Consider the following 18,216-nt stretch of genomic DNA (forward strand, 5'->3'; position numbering starts at 1 on the left):
GACAGAAATGATTATAAACGCAGGAACACGAGTCCCTGGAGCTCAGCCCTTCACATATACAGCACAGAGTGAGTGTGTGTGTTTGGAGGGGGGGTTGGAATAAAAAACACAGAACTGAACACCTTCACAGCGCCGGCTCACATCATACAGCCAAACTAACTTCAGCAACTTCAGTGAAGACACAAACATTTAACAGCGTTGCATAAGAGGTGTGTGTGTGTGTGTGTGTGTGTGTGTGTGTGTGTGTGTGTGCGTGTGTGCCCACGCGCTCCACAGGTTGAGCGGCTTCACCTGTGTGTTTGTGTGTGTATGTGTTTGTTTGCATGAAAGAGAGAGTGTATACAGTGCGAGTGTGTATGTATGGTTGAGTGTGTGTGTGTGTGTGTGTAAAACAGTGTTTACAGTGTGTGTGTGTGTGTGTATATGTATGCGTACGGTTGAGAGAGAGAGAGAGAGAGAGAGAGAGAGAGAGTGTGTGTGTGTGTATGTGTGTGTGTGTGTGTGTGTGTGTATAACAGTGTGTAGCCTATTGTGTGTTTTGTGAGTATGTATGGTTGAGTGTGTATGTGTGTGTTTCTGAATCTGATTGTTTGCAAGTGTGTGTGCGTGTATACACTTGAGGGAGAGAGTGTATGAAAGAGAGTGTGTGTTTATGAATCTGCTTGCATGCACGTGTGTGTGTGTGTGTGTGTGTGTGTGTATGGTTGAGTGTGTGTCTGTCTCTATGTATTGTTGAGTGTGTATGGTTAAGTGTGTGTATATGTGACTGTGTGTGTGTGTGTGTGTGTGTGTGTGTGTGTGTGTGAGTTCACTCACCCAGGTCTGGAGTGTGTCCTCATCTGTCTGACCGTGAGCGCGCGCGTCTCTGCTCGTCCCCGGCACTCCGTCTCTTCCTCCAGTCTGTCCATAAGTCACACGAGCGCGTCCATACGTGTTCTCAAGCCTGTGTGTGTGTGTGTGTGTTTACCTCTCAATTGCTTGCATCAAAACGCGACACACAGTACTCTTCCTCCACACTCTCACACTCGCGCGCGTGCACAGACAGAACACACACCGGCGGTGTCTCGATCTCTCTGTGATGCTGCTGCTGCTGATGCTGCTGTCTCTGTCTGTGCGTGTGTATGTGTGCGTGTGTGTCTCCGTCTCTTCTCACGCTGCTGTTTGGTTTTTCATCTCTCACCCCGCTGACACACTCAGGGAGCGTCTCACATTTGCAGCACTGGAGCAAAAACGCACAGTCGCTTAGGGATCGTGAATAATTAAGTTCAATTCGGTCACGTGTTTTCATTACGCGGCTCTTGACTCTAATTGGGTGGTCATTATATTTTGCATAAAGTCTAGAAGGAATACAGCTGCTGTTTAAAGTTACCAAATAATTATTTATATTATTTTCACAATGCATTTACTGTACAAACATAATTGCTTAAATAATAAATGATAACACAGTTGATGATAACACAGTTCACGATAACAGAGTTGAAGATAACAGAGTTGACGATACCAGAGTTTACGATAACATAGTTGATAACATAGCTAACGATAACAGAGTTGACGATAACAGAGTTGACAATAACAGAATTGACGATAACAGAGTTGACGATATCAGAGTTGACGATAACAGAGTTGACGATAACAGAGTTGACGATAAAAGAGTTGATGATATCACAATTGACGATAACACACTTGAAGCTAACAGAGTTGACGATAACAGAGTTGACAATAACACAGTTGATGATAACAGAGTTGACTATAACACAGTTGAAACTAAAATAGTTTACAATAACACAGTTAATGATAACAGTTGACAAAAAAGTAAAGATAACAGTTGAAAATAACAGTTAAGGAAAACACTGTTGGCGAAAACAATTGACGATAACACAGTTGACAATAAAAATGACGAAAACAGCTCACGATAACAGTTGACGATAACACAGTTGGCGATAACACAGTTGTCGATAATACAGTTGTCGATAACACAGTTGGCAATAGCACAGTTGACGATAACACAGTTGATGATGACACAGTTAACAAATAGCATGGTCAACAATAACAGAGTTGACGATAACACAGTTGACGATAAAATAGTTGACGATAACACAGTTGTCGATAACACAGTTGAAGATAACACAGTTGACGATACCAGAGTTGACGATAACATAGTTGACGATAACAGTTGACGATAACACAGTTGAAGATAACACAGTTGACGATAACACAGTTGATGATACCAGAGTTGATGATAACATAGTTGACGATAACAGAGTTGACGATAACACAGTTGTCAATAGGACAGTTGTCGATAACACAGTTGACAATAACATAGTTGACAATAACAGAGTTGACGATAAAAGAGTTGACGATAAGAGTTGACAATAACAAAGCTGACGATACCAAAGTTGACGATAACACAGTGGATGTAAACACAGTTGACGATAACACAGTTGACAATAACAGAATTGATGATCAGAGAGTTGAAAATAACAGATAAAAATAGATTTGACAATAGCACAGTTAACGATAACACAGTTGTCGATAAAACGGTTGACGATAACACAATTGTCGAGAAAACAGTTGATGATAGCACAGTTGACGATAACAGAGTTGGCAATAACAGAGTTAGCGATAACACAGTAAAAGATTATACAGCTGACAACACAGTTGACAATAACTATTGACGATAACAGTTGATGATAACACAGTTGCGCATGTGTGTATTGTATGTGTGAGAGGGTGCATTTGTGTCTGTGTGTGTGCGGATATATGAACAGCACAGAATGAGTCTCTGAGGGAGGTGGACGAGTGCTGGTTCTGTATCTGCTTCAGAGTCTCGCTGTGTTAACATTGTAATTGGATTTCACTTTAGCTGCCACTAAAAGCTTGCAGTGTGTGTGTGTGTGTGTGCGCGCGCCCCGGTCCGCCTCTGTAAATCTATCCATTGAAATCATTTCAAAAGGCGACCAAACACAAGGAAAAGCTTCAGCTCAGTCTCCAGCATTTGCAGTTTTCAGTGATGTCACATCAGGAGGGCAATAAAGGAAAAGGTTGTGTAATATATATGAAGCAGCTCTGTACTGTAACAGTCACTGAGTTCAATCATTGAGCAACTTCACTTTATATTTTCAGGTACAGATCAATAGATAACTTAGGTCCATCCTAAATTGCATGCTATATTCTGCAACATATGTTTATGCACATTTTGGAATATCACATAAAAAAATGTTAAAGAAAAACAGCAAGATGCACAAAAGTTAAAACTGTACTCTTAGTTAATTAGTAGTTTTCTAGTGGTATACTTCAAAGGTACTTGCAAGTATTTGTCTGTGTATTCTTAGATTACTATTGCTTAAGTGTTATACTGTGAAATTTGACGATAACACAGTTGACAATAACACAGTGGATGAGAACACATTTGACAATAACAGAGTTGACGATAACACAGTTGACAATTACACAGTTGACGATAACAGAGTTGACGATAACACAGTGGATGAGAACACATTTGACAATAACAGAGTTGACGATAACACAGTTTACAATAACACAGTTGACAACAACAGGGTTGACGATAACACAGTGGATGAGAACACATTTGACAATAACAGAGTTGATGATAACACAGTGGATGAGAACACATTTGACAATAACAGAGTTGACGATAACACAGTTGACAATAACACAGTCAATAACAGAGTTGACGATAACACAGTTGACAATAACACAGTTGACAATAACAGAGTTGACGATAACACAGTGGATGAGAACACATTTGACAATAACAGAGTTAACGATAACACAGTTGACAATAACACAGTTGACAATAACAGAGTTGACGATAACACAGTTGACAATAACACAGTTGACAATAACAGAGTTGACGATAACACAGTTGACAATAACACAGTCAATAACAGAGTTGACGATAACACAGTTGACAATAACAGAGTTGACGATAACACAGTGGATGAGAACACATTTGACAATAACAGAGTTGATGATAACACAGTTGACAATAACACAGTTGACAATAACAGAGTTGACGATAACACAGTTGACAATAACAGAGTTGACGATAACACAGTGGATGAGAACACATTTGACAATAACAGAGTTGACGATAACACAGTTGACAATAACACAGCTGACAATAACAGAGTTGACGATAACACAGTGGATGAGAACACATTTAACAATAACAGAGTTGACGATAACACAGTTGACAATTACACAGTTGACGATAACAGAGTTGACGATAACACAGTGGATGAGAACACATTTGACAATAACAGAGTTGACAATAACACAGTTGACAATAACACAGTTGACAATAACAGAGTTGACGATAACACAGTTGACAATAACACAGTTGACAATAACAGAGTTGACGATAACACAGTGGATGAGAACACATTTGACAATAACAGAGTTGACGATAACACAGTTGACAATAACACAGTTGACAATAACAGAGTTGATGATAACACAGTGGATGAGAACACATTTGACAATAACAGAGTTGACAATAACACAGTTGACGATAATAAACAATAACAGCGTTGATAACAGAGTTGGCAATAACAGGATTGACAATAACAGAGTTGAAAACAACAGAGTTGACATTATCAGAGTTGAAAATAATAAAAGTTGATGATAACAGAGTTGACAATAACAGAGTTGATAACAACAGAGTTGACAATAACAGAGTTGAAAATAATAAAAGTTGATGATAACAGAGTTGACAATAACAGAGTTGAAATAATAAAAGTTGACGATAACAGAGTTGACGATAATAAACAATAACAGAGTTGATAACAGAGTTGGCAAACCCTGGATTGACAATAACCGAGTTGACAATAACAGAGTTGACGATAACACAGTTGATAATAACAAAGTTGACAATAACGGAGTTGAAGATAATAAACAATAGCAGAGTTGATAACAGTGTTGGCAAACCCAGGATTGACAATAACCGAGTTGAAGATAACAGAGTTGACGATAACACAGTTGACAATAACAGAGCTAGCGATAACAGACAATAACACAGTTGACAATAACACAGTTGATGATAAAACAGTTGACAATAACACAGTTGATGATAACACATTTGACGATGACACAGTTGACAATAACAGTTAGCAATAACAGAGCTGATGACAACAGTCAATAAACAGCTGATGATAACAGACAATTACAGAGTTGATGATAACAGAGCTGACGATAACACAGTTGACGATAACAGACAATAACAGAGTTGAAGATAACAGAGTTGACGATAACAGAGTTGATGATAACAGAGTTGATGATAACAGACAATAACAGAGTTGAAGATAACAGAGCTGACGATAACAGACAATAACAGAGCTGACAATAACAGACAATAACAGAGCTGACAATAACAGACAGTTACAGAGCTGACGATAACAGACAATAACAGAGTTGAAGATAACAGAGCTGACAATAACAGACAATAACAGAGCTGACAATAACAGACAATAACAGAGCTGACGATAACAGACAATAACAGAGCTGACGATAACAGACAATAACAGAGCTGACGATAACAGACAATAACAGAGCTGACGATAACAGACAATAATAGAGTTGAAGATAACAGAGCTGACAATAACAGACAATAACAGAGCTGACGAAAACAGACAATAACAGAGCTGACGATAACAGACAATAACAGAGCTGACGATAACAGACAATAACAGAGCTGACGATAACAGAGCTGACGATAACAGACAATAACAGAGCTGACGATAACAGACAATAACAGAGCTGACGATAACAGAGCTGACGATAACAGACAATAACAGAGCTGACGATAACAGACAATAACAGAGCTGACGATAACAGACAATAATAGAGCTGACGATAACAGAGCTGACGATAACAGACAATAACAGAGCTGACGATAACAGACAATAACAGAGCTGACGATAACAGACAATAACAGAGCTGACGATAACAGAGCTGACGATAACAGACAATAACAGAGCTGACGATAACAGACAATAACAGAGCTGACGATAACAGACAATAACAGAGCTGACGATAACAGAGCTGACGATAACAGACAATAACAGAGCTGACGATAACAGACAATAACAGAGCTGACGATAACAGAGCTGACGATAACAGACAATAACAGAGCTGACAATAACAGACAATAACAGAGTTGAAGATAACAGAGCTGACAATAACAGACAATAACAGAGCTGACGATAACAGACAATAACAGAGCTGACGATAACAGAGCTGACAATAACAGACAATAACAGAGCTGACAATAACAGACAATAACAGAGCTGACGATAACAGAGCTGACAATAACAGACAATAACAGAGCTGACGATAACAGACAATAACAGAGTTGAAGATAACAGAGTTGACGATAACAGAGTTGATGATAACAGACAATAACAGAGCTGACGATAACAGACAATAACAGAGCTGACGATAACAGACAATAACAGAGCTGACGATAACAGAGCTGACAATAACAGACAATAACAGAGCTGATGATAACAGACAATAACAGAGTTGAAGATAACAGAGCTGACAATAACAGACAATAACAGAGCTGACGAAAACAGACAATAACAGAGCTGACGATAACAGACAATAACAGAGCTGACGATAACAGACAATAACAGAGCTGACGATAACAGAGCTGACGATAACAGACAATAACAGAGCTGACAATAACAGACAATAACAGAGCTGACGATAACAGACCATAACAGAGCTGACGATAACAGACAATAACAGAGTTGAAGATAACAGAGCTGACAATAACAGACAATAACAGAGCTGACGATAACAGAGCTGACAATAACAGAGCTGACGATAACAGACAATAACAGAGCTGACGATAACAGACAATAACAGAGTTGACAATAACAGAGCTGACGATAACAGACAATAACAGAGCTGACGATAACAGACAATAACAGAGCTGACGATAACAGAGCTGACAATAACAGACAATAACAGAGCTGACGATAACAGACAATAACAGAGCTGACGATAACAGACAATAACAGAGCTGACGATAACAGAGCTGACGATAACAGACAATAACAGAGCTGACGATAACAGACGATAACAGACAATAACAGAGCTGACGATAACAGACAATAACAGAGCTGACGATAACAGAGCTGACAATAACAGACAATAACAGAGCTGACGATAACAGACAATAACAGAGTTGAAGATAACAGAGCTGACAATAACAGACAATAACAGAGCTGACGATAACAGACAATAACAGAGCTGACGATAACAGAGCTGACAATAACAGACAATAACAGAGCTGACAATAACAGACAATAACAGAGCTGACGATAACAGACAATAACAGAGCTGACGATAACAGACAATAACAGAGCTGACGATAACAGAGCTGACAATAACAGACAATAACAGAGCTGACAATAACAGACAATAACAGAGCTGACGATAACAGACAATAACAGAGCTGACGATAACAGAGCTGACAATAACAGACAATAACAGAGCTGATGATAACAGACAATAACAGAGTTGAAGATAACAGAGCTGACAATAACAGACAATAACAGAGCTTACAATAACAGACAATAACAGAGCTGACGATAACAGACCATAACAGAGCTGACGATAACAGACAATAACAGAGCTGACGATAACAGACAATAACAGAGCTGACGATAACAGAGCTGACGATAACAGACAATAACAGAGCTGACAATAACAGACAATAACAGAGCTGACGATAACAGACCATAACAGAGCTGACGATAACAGACAATAACAGAGCTGACGATAACAGACAATAACAGAGTTGAAGATAACAGAGCTGACAATAACAGACAATAACAGAGCTGACGATAACAGAGCTGACGATAACAGAGCTGACGATAACAGACAATAACAGAGCTGACGATAACAGACAATAACAGAGTTGAAGATAACAGAGCTGACAATAACAGACAATAACAGAGCTGACGATAACAGACAATAACAGAGCTGACGATAACAGAGCTGACAATAACAGACAATAACAGAGCTGACAATAACAGACAATAACAGAGCTGACGATAACAGAGCTGACAATAACAGACAATAACAGAGCTGACGATAACAGACAATAACAGAGTTGAAGATAACAGAGTTGACGATAACAGAGTTGATGATAACAGACAATAACAGAGCTGACGATAACAGACAATAACAGAGCTGACGATAACAGACAATAACAGAGCTGACGATAACAGAGCTGACAATAACAGACAATAACAGAGCTGATGATAACAGACAATAACAGAGTTGAAGATAACAGAGCTGACAATAACAGACAATAACAGAGCTGACGAAAACAGACAATAACAGAGCTGACGATAACAGACAATAACAGAGCTGACGATAACAGACAATAACAGAGCTGACGATAACAGAGCTGACGATAACAGACAATAACAGAGCTGACAATAACAGACAATAACAGAGCTGACGATAACAGACCATAACAGAGCTGACGATAACAGACAATAACAGAGTTGAAGATAACAGAGCTGACAATAACAGACAATAACAGAGCTGACGATAACAGAGCTGACAATAACAGAGCTGACGATAACAGACAATAACAGAGCTGACGATAACAGACAATAACAGAGTTGACAATAACAGAGCTGACGATAACAGACAATAACAGAGCTGACGATAACAGACAATAACAGAGCTGACGATAACAGAGCTGACAATAACAGACAATAACAGAGCTGACGATAACAGACAATAACAGAGCTGACGATAACAGACAATAACAGAGCTGACGATAACAGAGCTGACGATAACAGACAATAACAGAGCTGACGATAACAGACGATAACAGACAATAACAGAGCTGACGATAACAGACAATAACAGAGCTGACGATAACAGAGCTGACAATAACAGACAATAACAGAGCTGACGATAACAGACAATAACAGAGTTGAAGATAACAGAGCTGACAATAACAGACAATAACAGAGCTGACGATAACAGACAATAACAGAGCTGACGATAACAGAGCTGACAATAACAGACAATAACAGAGCTGACAATAACAGACAATAACAGAGCTGACGATAACAGACAATAACAGAGCTGACGATAACAGACAATAACAGAGCTGACGATAACAGAGCTGACAATAACAGACAATAACAGAGCTGACAATAACAGACAATAACAGAGCTGACGATAACAGACAATAACAGAGCTGACGATAACAGAGCTGACAATAACAGACAATAACAGAGCTGATGATAACAGACAATAACAGAGTTGAAGATAACAGAGCTGACAATAACAGACAATAACAGAGCTTACAATAACAGACAATAACAGAGCTGACGATAACAGACCATAACAGAGCTGACGATAACAGACAATAACAGAGCTGACGATAACAGACAATAACAGAGCTGACGATAACAGAGCTGACGATAACAGACAATAACAGAGCTGACAATAACAGACAATAACAGAGCTGACGATAACAGACCATAACAGAGCTGACGATAACAGACAATAACAGAGCTGACGATAACAGACAATAACAGAGTTGAAGATAACAGAGCTGACAATAACAGACAATAACAGAGCTGACGATAACAGAGCTGACGATAACAGAGCTGACGATAACAGACAATAACAGAGCTGACGATAACAGACAATAACAGAGTTGACGATAACAGAGCTGACGATAACAGACAATAGCAGAGTTGATGATAATAGAGTTGATGATAAAAGACAAAAGCAGAGTTGATGATAATAGAGTTGATGATAACAAGGTTGATAATAGTATTACTTTAGTGAAGTATAACTTCAGTGTTATACTTCAAGTGTACTTGCAAGTGTTCATTACTGCACTCTTACTCTGCATGTAAAATCATTTTACTAATCCCTTTGTCCCGTGGTGGCGTCACACACATCATTTTGAACCGTCATTTTGAATCGTCACTCACTGTACATACATTCAGTACATCTATGCTTACCTACACACATACCTGAAATTCTCAATAGAACGAAAGGTTTCACTTAATTTTTTTATGATGCCATTACTACAGTGTAACTATTCATTTAACTACTGTAATGAGTAATATTAACTAATTACATGTATTTACTATGGTTAGGGCTAGAATTCAAGTTATATTTGCATGTAATAATCCAGAATTAATTGTAATTACTACAGTAAGTGCATGGACTATGTGTAACAAAGACACCCTAAAAGAAAAGGTAACACTTTAATTTAAGGTTACACATATTCCACTCACGTACTATAGTCATTACAATCAATTATGCATAATTACAAGCAAATAACCCTAAACCTTGCATTCTAACACTAGGGGGTACACTTAATTAATTAACATTACCTAATAGTGACCTTAAAATATAGTATAACCAAATAAAGTTATTTTAAAAGTTTTTAAAAGCAAGTTTGTAAGTCAAATATGTCTTATTAAAAGGTCTTGACTTTGCGGATTAAATAAATGATGGCATTAAATACGGCGTCAGACAGACAAACTGCTCAATCGGGTTTGTGCAAATTGAGCAAACGGAGTGAAAGAATGAGCCAATTACTGATCTCGTTATTGTGCACATCATTTATCTTGCCTGCAACTTTCTCCCCGTCAGATCCTCCACATCACCGCTCTATCCACACGTTTGCAGATGCATGTGGGTTTGGATTTGCTATTGATTCTTTTAATGTAGGAGGAAACACAATTTTCTGTATGTACTGGACAATTTTGGGCTGTTTGGCTTTTAATGAAAGAGGAAATAAACATGGAAAATGTCATTTTTAAAGGGGATAGTTCACCCAAAAACTTGTTGTTAATTAAGTCTCCTTCGGGCCATCTGAGATTAAACATATCTAGCTGAAATAGTTGTTAAAAGGGCAGCTATTGTGCAAAAATCACTTTTATAAGGGGTTTAAACACAAACATGTGGGAATTATATACAGCCTCTAATGATAAAATTAATTAAATATATTATTTTATGTCCGCAAAAAAACTTTGATTGACATTCTCCCTTTGTAGGTGTCATAAAAGGGGGAAAGCCCCGCCCACTAGTGCACATCTCTCGCTCATTAGCATAGGACATGAGTTTTGTTTTGGAATCTCCCACTATGCTGACACAGGCATTTGTAGCTCCGCCCTCTACTAAAGAAAGCATCTCATTTGCATTTAAAGCCACAGTCAAAGCCAAAACTGAATTAGGATCAAAGCCTAATAGGGTCAGTTTCGGAGAGTTAGAGAACATTGTCTGTGTGCTATTTTGAGCTGAAACTTGCCTACACACTCCAGAAACATCATTTTTTTTTACATCTTGTAACAAGGGGCAGAATAGGTCCACTTTAAGAGATGTGCACTAGTGGGCGGGGCTTTCCCCCTCTGATGACACGTACAAATGGAGAATGTCAATCAAAGTGTTTCAGCAGACTGTTTATATCAAGTCTGATTATAAAAAATACAATTAATTAATTTTAACCATTAGAAATTGCTTATATTAACATACACAACTGTGATTAAACCCCTTACACAATTTATTTTTGCATGATAGCTCCCCTTTAAGCATATTTATGCAATATTCCAAGAGAAACGGATGTAAACAGCTACTAATCATCTATAATTTAATCCTTTTCCCTGTTCACCTCTATTGCCTTCATGCAATCTGATGCATTTGAGTCTGTTTTTCAGCATTATATCCAGATGTCTCCGTCCAGAATCTCTCTCTCTCTCTCTCTTTGAGTAAGAAGAGTGAAATGCACTGGAGCAGTAAATATAGGTCACCGTCGCATTGAAGCTTCTCTCTCAGCGCTGACACACAATAACAGCCGCTCTATTGACTTCCCCATGCAGCTCCGCTTTTATCCTCAGACTTCAGCATTTACACCAGAGGCTGTGATGGAAAACTCCTGAACACATCCGGGATCGCACTTTACAGCAGATGGAGAAGCACAGCTTGGTTTAAGAGGCTTTATGGGAAAGATGGGGTTCCAGAGGTGGACACCATCATTAGAGAAGCCTGGATTTGATGTTTTTGAAAATGGTGTCAAAATAACTGTTCAAAATGTGGAGTGGCACGGTGGCTCAGTGGTTAGCGTTGTGGCCTCAAAGCAAGAAGGTCGCTGGTTCGAGTCCCAGCTGGGTCAGTTGGCATTTCTGTGTGGAGTTTGCACGTTCTCCCTGTGTTGGCGTGGGTGTCAAAACACATGCACTATAGGGGAACTGATGAACTAAATTGGCAGTAGTGTGTGCGTGTGTATGTGAATGCATGTGTATGAGTGTTTTACCATTCTTATGTGCATTTTGTAGTTGCATAAAAAATGCTTGATGGAAATGTAGAGATGTAGATAAAGTTCGAAAGGTACCTTAAAAACAGTCAAAAATAAAATAATATATATATATTTGCCCTCGGAGACAAATTGCCTCTTTAAACGAATGAAAGTGCCCCTAACCACCTCTGTCAATGACTTAAAGGGCCATGAAACCCCCTCGTTTCAGCAGGGTGTTTTCACACCTCTACTTTGGAGAAAGTCAGAAAAGTGGGCGTGTCCAGCTCTGTTTAGGGGGGAGTGTCGGAGGAAGAAAAGAGGCATGGTGTGGGAGTGCCTATTTGGGCACACGCTGACTTTTAGAGTCAAAACACACACACACACCCACACACTCACACACAAAGGGGACAAAGTGACTGTGCTTACATGGACATCTGTAGTGGAATTATTTGCCAAATGATTAAATGTTGGACTTTAACTGCAGTTTGGCTCTTTCATTCAGGGAATTCATTCATGCCCCTCGCGACAAACGAGATATTTGATTCGAGGAGCTGCTCTAAGCATGTATTTTTCATGCAATGTTTGATACCGCACGGCGAATGAGAGAAAAAAAAACTCAGCATTTCCCGGAAACTTAGATGCACTCGGCAGGTAGCGTCAGAAAGCCGCGTGTGTTATTCTGGTCACTAAATGCGGTGAAAACCCTACACGAGGTTAAAGTTTGGTTGTGGTGCTAACATGTTTACACTCTGCAATAGTTCGATACGAACAAACTGAATAAACAAAGAGCACTGGTCGCTCACTTACCAAATCTGTAGAGACAGGACAATCACCAGCAACTAGAGCCGCGTCTTTATTAAGAGGAGACCACAAGCGAATCCGGATCTCAGCGTTTGCAGATGAGAACAGCTCTCAGGTAAACAATAATCCTCCTTAGACACGTAAGTTATTGTTGTCGAGTGTCACGTACACTGTTAATCCACACGTGACTCCAGCTGCGCTCTCACAGAGAAACTTAACTGCAGCAAACTATAAAAGCAACACTTCATGCTTGTTTTGCCAACACAACGTGGCGTCTCTGTCGTCTAAACACTGTGCCAGTAATGAATATTAATGAAGTTGCACAATAGAGCGCGCTGATTGGTTTGAACCAAGCCTTACTCATGCATTAATGCATCACACTGTAAGACGTAATAAGACACACTCTGGCACAGACGCCCAGTCTGCACGCTGGAATACACGCTATTATGTCATGACCGTGACGCAGCTTCAAAAATTCTTTCAAACCGGAAGTACGAATTTGCTTGAAATAACGAAAATACAACCAATTTACACTTTTTAGTGAAATATAGGTGTGCTAATAGTGTTTTTAGCAGTGTGGGACACATATACCACTGTCAACAGCTCAACACATGTGTTTTGGTGTTTCGTGACCCTTTAAAGGTGCAGTATGTAAGTTTGACACCCTGTGGTTGAACTAGGTATTGCACTCCTGGATCAAAAGCAATGCAAACGCAGGTTGCCAGATTGAGGACAGGAGCAAGTGATTTAAATCGTTTTTTAACTAAAATTTTTGTTAAAAATCGATCCACCTGTCAGTCTCACGCTCCATCTTTCCCTCACTCCTGAACAAAATCTTAAGATACTCGAACTCCTCCACCTGGGGTAAGGACTTACCACCAACCCAGAGATGGCAAACCACCTTTTTCTGTTGGAGGAAAGTCCAGAAAAAAATTTATAATAGAAAAAACCTTACTGTAAAGACTTAGAATTTAACAGGTGGCAAACAATTGTGTCTTTGAATATAAATGATGAAATAACCGTTTTATAAAACAAATAAGTCACATGAAAATTATTTAGTTGAAATATCCATTAGAAAATTAAAAGCAATCAAAAGTAATCAGATGTAATCAGTTACTTTACTTTCTAAAGCAGGGTTTTTCAAAGTCTAAGACAGTGGGCCTCCCTTTTGACACAACTTATCCATTGGCGCCCACCTCCTCCCAAACACGCACACACGCACACACACGCACACACACACACACACACACGCACACACACACACACACACACATATATATATATATATATATATATATATATATATATATATATATATATATATATATATATATATATATACACAGTATATATAAAGACACAGACAGATGTCAGACTGTTAACTCATTTTTATCATCATTTGCATGAAAGTGCAATCATTTACAGAGTAATAACAAGTATTTTAATATAACGTTTTTAAAACTATGATGGTTAATATGAATAGAACAGATCCAAGAACTGTCCATCCCAGTCAAAACAGTCAAAGTTTAGTGGGTCTCATGCTGTCATTAGCCAAAATATTTTGACAAACCACACTTAAAGGTCGTGGTTCATCAGCTGGTCCTGTCCACGTAAATCCTAAACCCAAATATTGATCATCATATCGTCGTCTTTTGGGTTTAAGCCCTGAACTTGAAGGCTTTTGTGGTGAGGGGGCGTGGCCGAGAGCCATGGGAACGGAGTGAGGCCACCGCGTAAGTGGATACACCTGCTGTGCGCACCTGCCTCAGATCCCACGGAAGGAGCTCTGGATCATAAAAGGAGGAACGAGGGCAGAGGAAGCCAAGAGGGGACCGGACCCGGACATATTTTACTTTGGCTTTCAGTTTGACGGCAGTCTCCGTGAGGAGCTGCCGTCCGTTTGTTTTGGTTTAGAGGCAGCCGTCACTGTCCTTAATAAATCACTTTAAAACTGCGTCGGTTCTCCGCCTCCTTCTTGCCGGCGGCCAAAGGGCCGTGAACTTCATTACAGCTTTGAATCGGGGGGTCTCAGAAACCGACCCATTGTATTAGCAGGCATATACCTGTATTGGCGGGCTTGCCAAACAGAAGCGAATTCACAGCTATGGCCTTCTGGGTAAAAAAGGTTTTCTTATATTTGACGTATTATTTTTTTTGCTTTTTTAAATTAAAACGTTTAAAATATAATAAAAAATACATATAATAATTAAACTTAATAATTATATTTTTATTATATTATATTTTTTCTCGCGCCTCCCCTTACATGCTCTGGCGCCCCCCAGTGGCGCGCCTCACACTTTGAAAACCCCTGTTCTAAAGTAATGGAAAAGGTACACTACTTATTACAGTTTAAATGGGGTAATCTGTAATCTTTTACATTTCCAGAGTAACCTCCCCAACTCTGGAAGTAATAAATCAATGCTTATCTAAAAACAAAAAACAAAATGAAAGTAATTGATTTACGAATTAGTAAATTCAATACGTCTTGAAATGATTAATGCAATTTAAATGCGGAGCGATCCTCTGTCCACATTTGGGGGACGTGATTGGGAAGTGCTTTGTGTGTATGGCAAATGGGTTCAGTTATGCTTTATGAGGTTGAAGTCTGAATTATTACCGGCCCCTGCATATTTTTTACCCCAATTTCTGTTTACCGGACAGAAGATTTATTTCAGGACATTTCTAATCATAATAGTTTAATAGCTCATGTCTAATAACTGATTTCTTTTCTCTTCACCATGATGACAGCACATAATATTAGACTAGATATTCTTCAAAACACTAGTGTTCAGCTTAAAGTGACATGTAAAGACTTCACTAGGGTAATTAGGGTAAAGTCGGGGTAATTAGGCAAGTCATTGTATAGCAGTGGTTTGTTCTGGAGACAATCCAACACTAATATTGCTGAAGGGGGCTAATAATATTGAGCTTAAAATGGCTTTAAAACTATTAAAAACTGCTTTTATTCTAGCCAAAATAAAACAAATCAGACTTTCTCCAGAAGAACAAATATTAGAGGAAATACTGTGAACAATTCCTGAATCTGTTCAACATAATTTGGGAAATATTTGTAGAAATGCACAAGAGGGCGAATCATTCTTGACTTCAACTGAATATGGCAGCGAGTGTTTATTTTCCAGCCTTCTGCTAGTCAAACGCCCCAGGGTTTATTTCATATTACCGATGTTGATTTTTACATCCGCTGATCTGCTGAAGCGTTCTCCTGCTGCTGCCGGGAGCCTGTGGACTTTCTGAAAGAGGAAAAATTCAAGATGAAGATGCTGAGAGAGTTTCAGCTTCTCCTCCACTTCTGCATTGACACCGAAACCACAAAACATGCTTTAAATACGCTTGATACAGAGTGCAAAACTCCTGGTTGCCTTAGGCCCCGTTTACACTAGTGCATTTTAGTTTTAAAACAACGTTTTAGATCAAAAACGATCTGCATCCACTCTAGCGTTTTACCAAGCGTTTCTGAACATACCTCCATCCATACTACACCACCAAAAACGTATATCATGTGACCATTCGCTTACTCTGGGCATGCGCGTTCTAGTATAAACAGTGAGCATGCGTCTCGCTCTGCATTTGGTTATTGTTAGTCGACAAACGCCGGCTGAACAATAAACGCGATGGCAAAGAAAGCAAGAGAGGTATTTTTGTGGACAGATGACGAGGTCGAGATGTTACTAAACATAACAGATGAATAACTGCACAATGGCGCCTAAAACAGACAATAGTGCAAACAACGCTCCCATTTCTGTGTCCATGTTGTTGTTTACACCCTAGTAGCAAAGAATTCTGGCCCAGATTTGGCAAAAAGCTGGCACAGCAGGCATTTATCTGGCACTGGCATACAGCATGTGGGCCAAACATGGCCCGGGTTTGGCAGAGGTGGCACCGTTTTTAAGGCGGCACACAATATTTGGGCCAGATGTAAACGTAGTATTTAGCCCAGATTTATTTGATAAGTGGGCCATGTGAGTTTGCCCAGTCTTGACCCACATTTAAAATGCACTAAAATCATTTTTAAGTAAAGAAAAGCAATTCTACCAATCAGGTCACTTTGAGAAAAAGCGTGTCCATAGTGTGCCTAAAGCGCATCACTCCATGGGTTTATCAATTTCATTGCAATCGTGACACACCATCCTATCTGGCCCAGTTCAGGCCCAGTTATGAGTTATTAACTTGGCTGAGACTTGGCCCAGATATGGTCTGTGTTTGGCCCTTGTCTGGAAGCCAGATTTGGTCCAGTCATGTACCGTAATTCACTGCGGCATGTGGGCCAAGCAAAACCTGACTGTGTGGGCCAGAGCTGGGCCAGAGAAATTTTGTTATGTGGGCAGTGAAGGCTGGTTTGAAGTCTCCCGCTAGCGTTAAAGCCATGTGTTATAGTCATGTGATAGAGGCTTGACGAATAAGGGAAGGATACGCAATAACACAAAAGCCCCAATCAGGTAGCGAATCTCGGCAGCCCCGCCTCCGTTCTCAGATGTCTTTGTTTTACCTCATCCACACTGAGACAGAGCAGCAGCGCTTCAGAATGAAAACAGCCTCTCCAGCGTTTCCAAAACGCTCAATTTTCGGCGCTCAAACTCCAACATAGTGTGGACGGATGGCGTAACTGTAGCAAAACTTATACGTTTTCAAACTAAAACGCATTAGTGTAAACGGGGCCCTAAATTAAGCTGAATCAAATGAGTCCATTGAGCTAATTGTCCCGCTGGTAGACAAGACAGAGGTGGTTATCTTTTCACAAGTTTTATTCAAAACAAAGTCACCAATCACAAAGGGAGTTCAAAGGGTTGATGCATATGCTCTTGTGATCTTCAAACACAGCAGTGTGAGTATCAATAGTGTAGCATTCAATCTCACTAGAAGTTCGCTCACTGTACACACAGTGGGAGAGTATACAGATACACAGTTCATCTACCTGGGGTGGCCAACCCTGCTCCTGGGCCCGGTTTTTCAAAAGGTTTAATCCGGATAAAATTGATCCGGATTTAGTAATCCTGTTTTTGCGATCCGAGATCACGTAATCCAGCTTACTTTTTGAGCCAGTTTTTCAAAGCAACATCGGATTGGATCAATCTGATCTGGAT

The 18,216-nt window shown here is 39.5% G+C and overlaps 1 protein-coding gene across 3 annotated transcripts in view; it reads right to left on the bottom strand.

The window, feature by feature from the left end:
• The window catches only part of lingo3b (leucine rich repeat and Ig domain containing 3b), a 790,077-nt gene extending 788,946 nt beyond the window's left edge, over window positions 1-1,131 (bottom strand). For all 3 annotated transcript variants that reach the window (XR_012395340.1, XM_073932123.1, XM_017352481.4), the window contains exon 1: window positions 817-1,131. The gene's annotated coding sequence lies outside the window, so the exon portion shown is untranslated. The remainder of the gene's footprint in view (window positions 1-816) is intronic.
• Between the last annotated feature and the right edge of the window lie 17,085 nt (window positions 1,132-18,216).

This window comes from Danio rerio, chromosome 2 (assembly GCF_049306965.1).
Source record: "Danio rerio strain Tuebingen ecotype United States chromosome 2, GRCz12tu, whole genome shotgun sequence".
Classification (NCBI taxonomy): Eukaryota; Metazoa; Chordata; class Actinopteri; order Cypriniformes; family Danionidae; genus Danio; species Danio rerio.